The following is a 15,463-nucleotide window of genomic DNA, read 5'->3' on the forward strand; positions in this document are numbered from 1 at the left end:
CTGCCTCAGCCTCCAGAGCAGCTGGGACTATAGGTATGTACTACCATGACCAGCTAATTAAAAAAAAAATTGTAGAGATGGGGTCTCACTATGTTGCCCAGGCTTGTCTTGAACTCCTAGACTCAAGAGATCCTCTCATATCAGCTTCCCAAAGTGTTGGGATTACAGGCATGCATTGCCGTGCCCGACCCTTATTCATCTTATAACTGAAAATGTGTGCCCTTTTGACAAATATCTCCCCATTTCTCCTGTCCCCTAATCCCTGGTAACCATCCTACTTTCTGTTTCCAAGAAGTCAAGTTGTTTAGGTTCCACATAGAAGTGATATGATGCAGTATTTGTCTTTCTGTGTCTGGCTTATTTCACTTAGTACAACATCTTCCAGGTTCAACAATGTTGTTGCAAAATGTCAGGATTTCCTTCTTTTCTAAGGTTCAATAATATTCCATGACATATATGTATGTTTGTGTGTGTGTGTGTGTGTATCTCATTTTTAGTCTATTCATCTGTTCACAGATACTTAGATTTTATCCATATTTTGGCTATTGTGAATCATGCTGTAATGAATGTGGAGCTGCAGACATCTTCTCTAACTACTGATTTCCTTTCCTTTGAATGCGTGCTCAAAAGTGGAATTGATGGATCATGGGGTAGTTCTATTTTTAAGTTTCTGAGGAATGTCCATACTGTTTTCCATAATGTCTGTATCAATTTACATTCTTACAAACAATATATAAGGGTTCCTATGACTCTACACCCTCTCTAACATTTATTACCTTTTGATGTTTTGATAGCACCCATCCTAACAGGTGTAAGGTAATATATCACTGTGGCTTTGATTTACATTTCCTGGTGAATAGTGATGTTGAGCATCTTTCCATATAACTACTTGCCATTTGTATGTGTGAAAAAAGGTGTATTCGTGTACTTTGCCTATTTTTAAATCAGGTTGTTTTTCTTGCTGTTGAGTTGTATGAGTTCCTTACATATTTTGAATATTAACTCCTTATGAAATGTATTGTTTGCAAATATTTTCTCCCATTCTGTGGGTTGCCTTTCCATTTTGCTGATTGTTTCCTTGGTTGTGCAGAAACCTTTTAGTTTGATGGAGTCCCACTTGTTTACTTGTGCTATTGTTACTTGTGCTTTCGGTGCCACATACAAAAAGTCACTGCCAAGACCACTGTCAAGAAGCTTTTTTCTTATTTTTTCCTTCTAAAAATTTTACAATTTCAGGTCTTACATATAACTCTTTTTTTTCCTTTCAGTACCAATCAGCCTTTATTCCTTGTATTTTCCCAGGGAAAGGAGAAGGGAAGAGAAAAGAGTCAGCATGCCTTATAAAATGATTAGAAAATGGGAAAGGAGGTTCCGGGTACAGCAAAGTCAACCATCAAATAAACACACCCAGTGATGACATCACAAAAGTGTGTAGGGGCTCAGTCTCCTGCAGTTCAGGAATGAGGGGAAGGTATCAGGAAAATAAAAGACAGGTTAAGTCTTTAATTCATTTTGTGTTTGTTTTTGTGTATGGTATAAAAATGCAACTTTATTCTTTTGCATGTGGATATCTAGCTTCCCAACATTTGCTGAAAGATGATCCTTTCTCTATTGTTTATTCTTGGTGTCTTTGTGGAAGATTAGTGGACTATATATGCATGGATTTATTTCTGAGCTTTCTATTCTGTTCCATTAGTCTATGTGTCTGTCATTATGCAAATGCCATACTGTTTTGATTGCAATAGCTTTGTAATATAATTTGAAAGCAGTTAAGTGTGATACCTTCAGCTTTGTTTCTTCCTTCTCAAGATTGTTTTACCCACTTGGGGTATTTTGTGGTTCCACATGAATTTTAGAATTGTTTTTTCTATTTAAAAATGCCATTGAAAACTTGATAAAGATTATTTATGCATACATTCCATTGCATTGTATGGACATTTTTACAATATTGATTTTTCAGATCCATGAATATAGAATATCTTTCCATTTATTTGTAGGGTTTTTTTTTTTTCCAATTTCTTTCATTGTTTTATAACTTTCAGTGCACAGATGTTTCACCATCTTGATTAATTGTATTCCCAAGTACTTTATTATTATTTTTTTGATGCTATCTTCAATGGACTTGTTTTCTTAATTTATTTTTTGGACAGTTTGTTTTAGTATGTAGAGGACTAATTGGTTTTTGTATGGTGATTCTGTATGCTGCAACTCTACTGAATTCATGTATTAACAGTTTTTTGGTGTAGTCTTTAAAAGGACATGGGGAATGAAGTAGAAATGTTTTGGTTTTATTTTTGCCTCAATTATGTATGATCTAATACAAGTTATAAAATTTATCTGAATCTCAGTTACTACATCTGTAAAATAGAGATAATAACATTAGAGTTAAAATATTTTAATTATGTATAACCTGGTGCCTGGCATATAATAAACTATTCAGTGCCTAATAAATAACTCTCATTATGATTCATTTCTCTAAATTTTTAGATGTCAGCAGCATCTCCAATTTTAGGCAATGGGATCCCCTGTGTAATGGCTCTTAATGCCTTCTAACATTCACAAAGTAAAGAAACAAATCAAAACTCTTCCTAAGGGATGGAAACTTCTCAAACGTAACCCAAGCCAAGAACATTGACTTATTTTGGAAAGTTTCTTTAAAAATTCATCAGGCTATTGTTTCTGGGTTTGAGTTTGATTTGGTTTGAATTATGTTAGTAATTCAAAAAACAAAATAAATATTGTAAATAAATAACAGAGATACCCTTTAATTTCAGAGCTGAGGAAGAAAAGTACACTTTGTGCTGGATTTGCAGCCAGCCAGTTTCCAGACAAGAGTTCCTGAAGATCAGGCCTCTTCCAATAGTCTGATTGTGTGTAAACCAGTCAGCACCTTCAGGCCTCTTCCAATAGTCTGATTGTGTGTAAACCAGTCAGCATAGGAATATTCCTACAGCCAGCACCTGGCCAAGCAGTGGTCAAAGAACAAATCATTGCAAGTTCCCATGTGAAGAAGTCATAGTGTCAAAAACCTCTTAAGGAATTTTAAAAGTCACCACCATTTGGGTCTATTGGCTGATAAAGCTGTAAGAAATGGCCTTAGTAACTTTCAGATAGGGACCTCTCATTGATATTGAAACAGGAAAATTTCCCTTGTCCCCCAGGCAGGGCGTGCGACAGGGGGAGTGGCTAGCTTCCTCAGTGCCCCACTGCTCAAACCTCTAGGGGAGCATACAGATGGGCAGGCTGTGGGGTTGACCCCACAGCAGTGTCTAGGGATGAATGTTTCTATCTGCTGCACCCCTAGTGGGTGGGCGTGTGTTACAGGGCGCTCTTTCAGCTTAGCCATCCGCAGGTGGCTTGTGTTTAACTGTTCAATCCCAAGGACAGGGGGCTTTCTGGATCCTGGGGTTTCTTGCCTTGGTGTACCAGAAGAATCTGATCATATGTGGGCTTGGAGAATGAGTGCAAGGTTTTATTGAATGGAAGTAGCTCTCAGCAGATGAGGGAGCCAGAAGGGAGATGGAGTCGGGCTGCTCAGCTGCCCAGGTTCTCCTCCGCCTGCCCCGGCCAAACTCCGTGTTGTTCTGCCATTCAATGGCCTGCTGGCCTGCTGTGGTCAGTCAGTGTGCTTTTCCACCGATGTCCTTTTGATGTCCAGCCACTTGTGTCTTTGTCCACTGATGTGTTCCCCTCGATGTCCAGCTACTTGTGTCTTCTTCCACTGATGTGTTCCTCTCCATGTCCAGCCACTTGTGTCTTTGTCCACTGATGTGTTCCCCTTGATGTCCAGCTACTTGTGTCTCTGCCTGCTAGGGTCTTGGGGTTTTTATAGGCACAGGATGGGGGTGTGGCAGGCCACAGTGGTCTTGGGAAATGCAACACTTGGGCTCAAAAACAGGAGTGCCTGTCCTCACCGAGGCCAATGGGCACAAGCCCAGGGGTGGAGCCCTAGCCAGGGACCATGCCCTTCCCTTCCCAGCACTTCCCTGCCCCACTTCCGTATCAATACTGTAAGGTATCACAATGACTTCGCAGAGTGTCATGCTGTCCTTTGCTTGCATAGCACTTTGTCGTTTGTAAAAGGTTCCCATTTACAGGCTCTCCCTTGAACTTCAGAGAGATTAAGTCACCTGCCCACATGAAATAGACTCTCATTGCCTAACCAAATTTAGCTTATATATTTTTTGAACACTGATATGGTTTAGATTTGTGGCCCCACCCAAACCTCATGTCAAATTACAATCCCCAGCATTGGAGGAGGAGCCTGGTGGGAGGCCACTGGATCCCTGGGGAAGATTTCCCCCTTGCTGTTCTCATGATAGTGAGTTCTCATGAGATCTACCTGTTTAAAAGTGTGTCGCACCTCCCCCTGCTCTCTCTTCCTCACCTCCCCCTGCTCTCTCTTCCTCCTGCTCCAGAGAATGGGACATACCTGCCTCCTCTTTGCCTTCTTCCATGATTGTAACTTTCCTCAGGCCTCCACAGCCAGGCGTTTTGTAAAGCCTGTGGAATCATGAGCCAATTAAACTTTTTTCTTTACAAATTACCTAGTCTCAGGTAGTTCTTTATCGTAATGCAAAAATGGACTAATACAAACACTTTCTATGTGCCAGGCATGTAATAACCACGCTCATATATATGCCCTCATTTGATCTATTTGACCATCCCTATTTTACAGACAAGCAAATGGAGGCAAAGAACATTGAAGTCACTCTCCTGCTACACATGCTGAGGTGATAACCAAAGCAAGATTTGAACACCACTTTCTTTCTGATTGCAAACCTGGTTGTTTTCTTATTATACTGTTCTAGTAAATAGCAAATGTAGTAAGTTGTTATTTACTTACTTTCAGGCTGCTCCTGCTGGGCAAAAAGAACAAAGGAGAAATAAGAGGAGGAGGAGGAGAGCAAGAGATAGAGGCAAGGAACTGGACTGGAAATCTACAATAACTCATGGAGGGAGGAAATGTCTTACAGAAGAGGCATCAGATCGAACATCCAGTGGTGTTTTCTCCCCCTCGGTTTCTGGAAAACCGTAGACTTTCATTTATAAACTCTATGCCCAGACCCCAAAGTAGGAACCAGGAGCTCCTTTGAGGACGTGCAACCCTTCTCAGAAGTCTCACATAACAGCATGAGGTAAGATGAAGGCGGCACTGCGGGTCCAACCCTGGCTGAGGATCAGGGTCTGGCACCCTCTGATTTCTCCAGCGAAGATTCAGGTAGGATAGGGGAGAAAGAGGAGGACGAGGGGCTCCCTGCCACCTGGGAGACCCACTGCTTGGTCAAGCCTGCCTGGGCCCTGCCTGGAGTCAGCCACAGCCAAGTAACACAGACGATCCTGGAGAACTGAGGATGACTGGCTTGATTGACAGGAAGGTGGTAGGCTCCGGTAGCATCACTGAGGAGCCCAAGGGCAAGACTTGGGGCACCGCAGTATCCAGGCTGATCAAGGAGCATCTGGCCAGAACCCAGATTAAGGTAGCAAGGGAGCTGCGCATCCTGTGCCTTGAGGGTCTTTTGACAACTAGCCTTTTGTGTGAAGCTGGTTTCTCTAAAGGAAGTGAAAGCATGTGAGTATGGCAAGCTGCAGTAGGGGAGGAAACATCTTGTTTACAAATGTCAGGCGGTAATTAGCCCATTTTAAAGAGAGGAGCCACCACTGATGGCTTTTGTTAGCTGAAAACCTCAGTGCTTTCTTGTGGCTGTGCTTGAAGAGGCCGGGTAGACACAGAGACTCTGAACCCAGTTCATAAATAGTTGATTTCATATTTTAAAATGTTGCACTAAAACTGTCACCCCCTCTCGTGGATCACAGATGGTGAAGAACTAATTTGTTACTGTTTGATAACTGCTTTTATGTATCAAAGCTCTTATTTACTACTCTGTGGGGGAAATGACAGACTAAGAGCAATTGTGTGTTTTCTTTCCGTTTTTCTTCAACCGCTAGGCTTCTTGTTTTTCCCCTGACGTGTCTCTTCTTTGAAAGAGAAAATGGTGAAGCTTTTGCATATGCCAACTTGGCTGAACTCAGTTTTGGGGGAATTGGAAGACGCCTCTCCCAGCACAGACCAGCAGACTTTTTTTTTTTTTTTTGGATCCTTTTTAATGTGCCCATGCTCCATAGTAACATTCAGGCCAGCCTCTCTTCTCTCTTAACTCACAAAATGTTTCTAATTATCTATGCAAAGTGAGTCTTTGCTTGTAAGAACTGTCCGGCAAATGTAAGTGCAAGAAGATGGGTAAGCTGGATCCAGCTCATCAGACTTTCTTTCCTGTAACCACTCACTTCATTCATTCATTCAGTTCATATTTGATTCACTTTTTCATTCAATTAGCCAGTTGTTAATTCTTTCGGAGTTTTTGGCTAGATCAGAGCTTAGATTGTGGGCACAGTGGAGGCTGGCACTGGTATGTACTCACCCCTACCACTCCTACCTATGTCCTTGGCATGTCTTGAGCATAACGTAAAATGCCTAGAGAAAAAAATCCAACAATTAGTTAGCTCAGTTTAGCCAACTATAGACTGTGAGCTAAGAATAATTTTTATATTTTCAAATGGTTGGAAAAAATCAAGAGAAGAACAGTAATTCTTGACATGTGAAAATTATCAGAAAATCAAGGTTCAGCTTTTTGGAACACTGCCCCACCCACCTGTTGATGTATTGTCTGCAGTTGCTTCATGCTACAATGGCAGTGTTGAATAGTTGTGACCGGGACCATTGTCTGCAAAACCTAAAGTATGTATTACCTGGCCATGTGCAGAAAAACCTTACCAATCCCTGAGCTCATTCCCTGCTTTCTTTAACACAGCAGGAATGTACTTGAACCATACTCATGGTTGTGATTCAGGCATACGCAACCTCATCACTTGCTACTTACCCTTCGATCACTGTGCCCAGTCATCCAACCCAAAGTCACCTCCTGCCCCGCATCGTTGCACCTCCTATTCTGCTTACATGCAGAGCTATTCCTATTCTTTCTCCACATCAACTTTATTCGTTCTTTTATTTCAGAGTTTATATCAAATACAATTTTATCAGACAAGACTTCGTAAATCCCCAGACCAAATTAGCTCTTTGTCATCTGTTCTTTTATGGACCTCCATTTTTTCTTTTCTTCTTTGATAAGAGCATTCATGAAAGTTTTCAGTTATATTTTTCTTAGTGCCATTATTTAATTAATATCCTTACACTAGCCTTTAAGATTTCTGACAGCAAAAGCAATGACTGCTCATTTTGTCATTGCACCCAGGTACTCAAAAAGGGCCAGGGTGCAGCAGTGAGTGCCAGTCTGAATGAAGGAAGCATGCGTGGCCTGGAGCCTCACTGTGTTCCAGGCACCCAGGTAAGTGCTCTGCACATAATACCACACGTTGCGTTCCACGATAAGGTATTCATCTCATTTTACAGATGGAGAAAATAAGGATACTTTCTAGAATTTGGCAGAGCTCTGTCTGGCAGATAGAAACAAGTTCTATTTGACTCCAAATCTCTCATCTCATTCTTATGACTATTTTACCGATAAGGAAATTATGTGTAAGGCATCATGATTCAAATCAATTCTCACTGGGAAAGAAAAATGCCATAGAAAACATTTTATTCTATACACAAAAAGGTTTTCTCAGCATGTTTTATCAACATAATCATCATCACATTATCATCATTAAGACATGAAAGAGGAGCGTACAATGGAGAGGCTCTCCTTCCCTCCTCAGTCACTCAAGAATGCGATGGTAAATGGGGTTTTAAGCTGTGTTTTGCTCTACTTTTAATCGTGTTTCCTTTCTCGAATAATCACAAGATGCTAGAGTGTTAGAAAGAATATTAGAGGGAATCTAGCTCAGCCAGTTTCCTCGTCACACCCAGAAGTCTGAGATCACTTCCCCTGGTTGTAAAGTGTGGGCTGACGTAGATTCCCAGCACAGACCTCCTCCTGCAGCGTTTGTTCCCAGGACCTCTCCTCCACTCCACTATTCTAAAAGCACAAAAGAAAATCTCTCCAACGCTTTCTGTAATTGAGAATAAATTGCCCATTTGCAATTTCATCATGTCGTATTTTGAGATTTGAGATTGTAAATGCATTTTCATGCATGTTCGTTCAGTGATGCCCCCACACTTACCCTGTTGCCATGTTAGATTTTGGAGTGCTGAACATAGAAAATCAAGGAAACAAATTTTCCCATGTCACTCTTTGGAAAATGTTCATGCCTCATAAATATTGGAATGCGGATTTCATCATAAGTCAGTCTATGTGGAGTGCCCACTCTCTTCCGAACTCACACCTCCCTGTTACCCTTTGTTCAAGTGAAGTTTAGAAGGGTTAAATGTTATATTATCAACAATTTGATGACATTAAAAATGAATATGAACAGAGATCAATAATTCAGCATGTAGTTTCAGAGTGTCCCTTAGCTTTTGTTAGAGTAGAAGCTGATAATAATGATGACAGTTATGATGATTAAAACAATCGCTATTTAGGAGCTATTTTACATTTGGCAGAGCCCCTTCATCATGAATTTTCTCATGAAATATTCACAACTTTTCTTGTTAGTATCATTCAGTATTATTACTGCCTTATGCAAATGAAGATATAGAGCTACAGAAAGTTTATAGGAATTTCCACAAATCATATAATAAATAAATGATAGAGCCAGGGAAATTATTCTTTTGTCTTCTAAGGAGTAGAGGGAATTTCTATGTTACCAAATATATCTTGTCATCTTTTCTCTAATTCCTAAAATTGCAGTAATATGAAGAAAATCTATGAAAGAAGAATTCCAGTGGAAGATTAAAATACTGGAGTCAACTCAGGTTGGAGCAAAAATCAGTGGCTGCGTATTTGCCTGAGAGGGTCCAGTTCCTGCTGCAGCCTCATGTCATAGTTCATCATGCGTCCCTTGCTGTCACCAGAAGGTCCCAGTTTGGGCAACAATCGTGTACTCATGTGATCGCCCCAGAGACAAAGGACTGAGCAGGCTTGCATGGGGGTCAAGGAAGGAAAGGACAGGAGAGGATACCAAGAGCAGAGGCCCAGGGTCACCTTCTCCCCAAAAGCTGGCTCTGAAGTGGTGAAGGCACAAGCTGCATTCCACAGCAGTCACTGACTTGGTGATGTGTATCTTGACAGGACTTGGGGTTTACACAGCATCCAGGAGCTCCCCATCTAAGCTCCCTTTCACAGCCTCCATGTAAACGTCTCCCATCTCCCCAGTACCCTGCTGGCCTCTCCACACTGCCCTGTCCCTCTCCAGCCATTCTCAGCTTTGCTAACATTGCATGAAAAAACACCTTATTTCTCTTTGTGCCATGGTCTTTTTCCTTAATTATACCAAAACACTTCTCGGGTCAACTAGTCTAAGCATGTCCTATAGACATCCCGGCCTTCTTTCAGCATCACTTGTGGACAGTCTGCAGCCAAAGCCAGTGTCCAACAGAGGCCCTTATGTCTGGCTCTGTCAAGCAAGATCACATTCCTCCCCGACTCTCAGGAAAGGCTCACATGGATCCCACAGACTTCCAGAATCCCCAGCCCTCATTTCCTGGATTCCAAAGACCCACCATCCCAATCTCCCAAACTTTTCTCTGCAGCTTTGCACATGCAACTCAAGTGTGTGGGGGTGTGTGTGCGCCCGCGTGCGTGCGCGCACACACACGCACCCACACATGCCCATGCACGTGTGTATAGGAGTGGGGGATAAAATAGAAACCTCAGATAACACATTCTGAAGTCATCCCTTCACCATCATCTCTCATATGTTTTTGTTTTTTGACTAAAAGTGACAACATGTTTACTATTACTCTGAGCCCCACATGGCAAGAGAGAGGCTCATTTCATACATTCCTTCTCGCACATTCTTCTTAGGAAACACTAATGTGCATACTTTTCACCAAAAAAGAATCAACAGTGCCTTTCTAAAGTACAGTTGGTGCCTGCAACTGAATGCATTCAAATCTTAAATACATGGAAGTATAGAAAAGGATGTCTGTATACTTCTTAAATATGTTTATATTCTAACATGGGAAACAGATGTGAATATAAAGAGAGGGGATGTGTTTCCACAAAGCCAAAAGTATGTGAGAAATGTTTAAAATGGTCACAAAACTGCTCGTATAATCCCCGACAGAGGAGTTCAGGCCGGCACTTCTCTTAGGCCCACTTTCTGTATTACTCTGGCGGCCGTATTGATTTGATTTTTCGAGTCTTCATGCCCTGACCAAGGTCCTGGCTTCTGAACGGGCATCATTAGGGCTTCTTGGTTTGTTTCTCTTGAGGGAGATGTTTTATGACCTTGAAGGTATCAGTTTTCATTTAAGTGGAGGATTGAGAGATGCCAGGCTAAGGCATTATTTGCCTGTATTTTACCATAATACACAAATAAGTTCTGATTTTCTGCTTGGAAACAGGAAAATGGTCATTTAAACTATTTAAATATTATTAACTTGCTTAGGAAAAGCGGAAAAAAAACCCTCAAGCTATAATGGCATCTACAGCTCACAGGATAGATTTATGGAACTTTTTATTCCTTGGTAGAAATATATCTACAGATGCCCCATGGTAAAATTAGGTAGGCTTATGGCACTTAGAAAACTGAAATCTAGAAACACATGGAATGAGTAAGATGATATTTCCAGCAATCAATGCATTCTATAAAGTGATTGGAGAGAGCTTCCTCTACACAACAATTTTGGACTTAAGATTCCAATTCAGTGTTTCTTGCCCTAAATTATAGTAAAGGCTAAATCTCATTATGACAAACCGTAATAGATCATCAAAATTCTTGAGTTAGACCTAGAAATCTGTTGCGTTATGCGCCTTGATCTAAATGTGACTGGGACTTGGAAACCTTGTTATACTGAAAAGTCTGGCTATACAGATATTTGGCTGATGTATTCAGTGATTCTCATTCCTAGAGCAGGAAAGGGAATGAAGTATAAAAGTTTCAGATTGTTTGGTGAGCCGGATCAGATCACAAAGTTGGTCGAGTCCAGGATGGGGACACTGACCGCTCATAGGAAGCTGCTGTAACACCTGTTTACTGCTCATCCAGCAAGCAAACAAGCTTTGAGAACTCTTAGAGCTCCCTGGGTGGATTTGGTCACTGAGGCTGGCTTTGTTACTCATGGAAGTGGGACTCAGGTCTGGATGATCTTGGCCTAAGCTGAGCAGAGCATAGATTCTGCTAGGTCACCAGAGCTGTGGACTGACAAACTTCCCCCAGGTGGGGTAGGTGCAGGTGTCCCTTCAGCACCCAGTTGGCCACTCATTGTCATACAAAAGAGTTCTTCATGCATGGCCATTATATAGGTCTACTTAAGATTTCAGTGCAGGAGGACTAGCTACAAATGAAACTGCTAAAATAGTCTCCTGAAATGAAAGATTATGCTGATACCTGATGTATTAGTCTGTTTTCACACTGCTGGAAAGAACTACCTAAGACTGGGTAATTTATAGAGGAAAGAGGTTTAATTGACTCAGAGTTCTGCATGGCTAGGGAGGCCTCAGTAATCTTACAATTATGGCGGAAGGTGAAAGGAAAGCAAGAGGCGTCTTATATGGTGGCAGGAGACAGAGAAAGCAAGGGGGGAATGTGCCACACTTTTAAACCATCTTGTGAGAACTCACTCACTATCACAAGAACAGCAAGGGGGAAATCTGCCCCCCAATATTCAATCTCCTTCCATCAGGTTCCTCCCCTGACACATGGGGATTACAATTCAACATGAGATTTGGATGAGGACACACAGCCAAACCATATCACCTGTGTTTGAGAAAACACTCTCCTCTGAAGGGTAAGATAGTAAAACAACGTTATTTAAAACAATAAAAAAAAGAAACAGAAGCTAGCATTTTAGAACCCAATACTTTCTTCCTTTTTGATGACAGACTGCCAAATTCCTTTGGGCAAGCTCAGAAAAAGAAAACAAAAATATATGAATAGGGCAATTTCCTCTAGATGTGTAGCTTAGCGTACTCATCTTATATGGAAAAAATATCAGCTTTACTCTTCATCCACTAGAGAACTAGCAAAAGAGTGCATTCCTATCGGAGTTTGTACTCTAAGAAGTCTTTCCATATGTGACAGAAGGGGAAGAAATATCCTTTCACACACGTGCCACTGAGCAGTCTGTTCTTTTAATTTGGCCAAATGTTGTCTAGGCTCTTCTTGGAGCCTCATTCACTGAGACATTTATTCCCTCATCTTACCCTTATTTTAAGGTATATTGAGAAATTAATAGGATCCGTGAACTGTCTTTTGTAGTTCATGCTAATATAGTTCTGCCTGAGAATCCTAAGAGGAGCTGTCTGAGAGCTTTCTAATATCAGAAAAGTTATCTGAAGTTAGAAAATAGGCAAAGATTAGTAAGTATTTTCTCAGTGCAGAGCTGGTTTTGCATCTTTGATTGACTTTTTGTTGACCGAGCTATTTGACAGCTTTGTTAGGGGCAAAGTTAACTTATAGATTTTCATCTGGTAGAGATGCAAATAATTACCATCCACTGGGGGAACCTCCTCCCAAATATGGCTTATGACCTTGTAAAATATCAATCGTGTCTCTCACCTAAGCAGTCTTTTCCTAATGTTCTCATATTAAACTGTCCATAAATATCCAGCTCCTCAAATTCTCCTTTGAATCCGTATTAACATCTTAGCGGCTTCCTCCTAATTAATGAACTGAATAGAACTTGGACATTATGTTCATATTTGTGTGAGAGTTGTGTTTTTGAACCTTTTGAAAATTAGACAATAGCTCTAGGAAATAACACAGTCCAGAGCCTAGAAATTTTCTTTGAACATTTTACATACTTCTTTGACTAGCATTCCATTTTTGTACCTATGCTCTACCCATGGAGCTTTTCTGAGAAGGATTCAATAACTATCACTCTTCCCAAGAAAAATGTACAACTCTATCTGCACATGCTAGTGCCATCTGGATGGAGATCGGACTCCACAGCAAACAGGATGAGGCAAAGAAAGTCCAGTGGATATTCCCAGGTTTAGAAACTCTGACAGCAGGATATGGATGTGCCAATCAGAGTCAGATGCTGCTCATGACTGTAATAACAGATGCCACTCAGAAGTCTTGCGCCCCACCCTGTGGTCCTCTCAGTCCCTCCAATCAGATCCATCCACCTAGAATGACTGTGTCTGCTGCATTCACAGAGGCAAGTAAAGTCTCTGGTGAACTTTTACCTACCTGCCCCTTTCGAATTGGGAGATTTGCCCTCCTTGTCCAGATGCTGTCTTGGCTCCAGGCTCGTGTCTGTCCCCAAGAGACCCTGCTTTGTCTCAGAATGCCACAGGGCTATTAGCACAACTCTTTCTGATGGTTAGTCATGATAATTTGTACCTCTGGCTTCACTACTATCTACAAAAATGTGCTTCATGACTCATTATCTGTTCCTGTCTTCTCCAGTTTTCCTTTTCCAGGCATTGTACTCCCTCTTTGGGTACCAAGACTACTTGGCATCCTCTCTTTTTGTATTGTTGAGTAATTCATCTCTTCTTTTCCAGTGTAAGTCTTGGGGATTTCCACTTAGAAAATAGGACAGTAAGGTATTTTGCTAAGCAAAAGAATTATAGACTCCAAGAAATGTCAAGTCTCTAGGAATTAGAAATAGCTATAGTCAGTGTTTCTATCAGTCTGAATAGCATAACTTTTAATGTTCACCCTACACTAGCAAAGGAGGCTGGATGGGAGGTGGCTCCAGCCACTGAGGAAGTATCCTGGAGAAAGAATTGGTTTAGAGGAACAGTGAGAAATTTGGTTTTGAAACAGTTCCAAGGGAATTTCCCACGGAACATCCACAGTATCATGGGATGACTTCCAAAGCTTGAAGAAGTTTGCTTCCCCGCTGAAACTTTCTGTCCTTCTGCAGAGTTGAGGAAAGCCTTTTCCTCATTTTGGCTCTTAGTCATTGGAAACCATTTGTTTCTTTCTCTCCAATCCCCTCCCATGAGGCTCTGCCATTCTGAATTACACAGAGGTAGCTCCTTTTGATGCTCAGGGTCCTGTAAAACAAGCAGAAGTTACAGACTTGGAGTGTGACCGATGCGGCAGAGCCCGGCCCCTGCCCACAGCATCCCTCCCCAGGATTGCACGTATGCCCGTCCCAGTTCTGTGTGGTCTTGGCTGCAGTGGCCAAACATAAAGCTTCAGCTGCTGTTTAACAGCTTGGATTTTAAAGAGCTCATAAGGAGAGATTGAAAGCTGAATATCTAATGCTGTCTTCAGATGCAACATTCTATCACCCGAACAGTCTGCGTATAGTATTAGTTGCTAGAAAACTGTCCCACACATGCTTTTTATATCTTACCCTCAACCAGAATGAACCCCTCAAATGTACTAATCAACCAACCAGAGTGTGCAGATCTCTGTTAGGCCAGAGCAAAGCAAAATTTTTCAAGTTCTAAACTTACACGTATGGGAAGTGAAATTAACCTAAACTCTTACCTTTTGTCTTATAAAAACGATGTCCTGGAGGATCTTAGAAATTTCCTGGGAAATAGTTAATTACCTATTTTAGAGTCTGATAGTTAAATGTAGCTATTATGGGACAGACTTGATGCCATTTTGACCAGCCATAGTCCAACCTGCCTAGGAATCTATATTGTGCCAAGAATCTTTCAGAGGTAATTTAGAGAGTGTACATTTTTTTTAAAAACTAATTAGTAGAAAGATAACTGGATAGAAAGCTGGAGATTTAGGTTCTAATTTGGGTTTGACCCCTAACCAGCCATGCATCCCTGGAGGTATGACCCTAGACTTTCAAGGCACCAATTTAATCTATAAGGCCAAGTAGTTGGATAAAGTACTTTCGAAGTGTTTCAGAAAGGTTCTTATAATAAATACTTTCTAAAGGTTCATCAGTAACCTTTACTTACTTCTACGTGCATTTCTAGTTAAGTTCCTTTTAAAGAAAAGGAGAAAGATAGAGTCTCTGCATTCTCCCTGTTCACTTTTTTTCCGCCAATCTAAGGGATGGAGCTCTTGCCATCAGGTAGACATTGGCCTAGGCTATTGCTAAGAGCTTCCTCCAAACTTCCTGCTTTCTCAACAAGGCATTTATTGTAATGAATCCATCTCACATTTTTGACTGCCAGCACCTGAGCATATCTTCTCTGTTTCAAGACCTTTGCTACTTTTGGGGGGCCCTGGGAGCCTTGATGGGACACAGAAGCCACCTCCCATCATGGACATTTCAAATGCCAGGTAGTTGGCTTTGACAACCTCCCATGCACCTTGGCAACAGACGTGGCACTCACCATCAGACAAATATGCTGTGGGCTGTAAGTCCTCAGTGGGGCAGAGATGACAGAGATTCTGTGGTGTGGCCATGGTGTGGCTGTGGTGGTTGTAGCCCGGTTGCTTACTTGGGAAGTGGTGCTGGTGCCACCATACAGGAACCAGGTAAGTGGCATTGAGGTGCAAGATGCAGCCTGCTGCTGGGCCACAGGGCTGT

General features: G+C 41.5%; 1 long non-coding RNA gene across 1 annotated transcript in view; it reads left to right on the forward strand.

Annotated features, from left to right (window-relative positions):
- The first annotated feature begins 7,285 nt into the window (after positions 1-7,285).
- Positions 7,286-15,463, forward strand: part of LOC144333620 (uncharacterized) — a 59,027-nt gene continuing 50,849 nt past the window's right edge. Inside the window, exon 1 of the long non-coding RNA XR_013402521.1 lies at positions 7,286-7,391. This is a non-coding gene — a long non-coding RNA (uncharacterized LOC144333620). The remainder of the gene's footprint in view (positions 7,392-15,463) is intronic.

This window comes from Macaca mulatta, chromosome 13 (genome assembly GCF_049350105.2).
Source record: "Macaca mulatta isolate MMU2019108-1 chromosome 13, T2T-MMU8v2.0, whole genome shotgun sequence".
NCBI lineage: Eukaryota > Metazoa > Chordata > Mammalia > Primates > Cercopithecidae > Macaca > Macaca mulatta.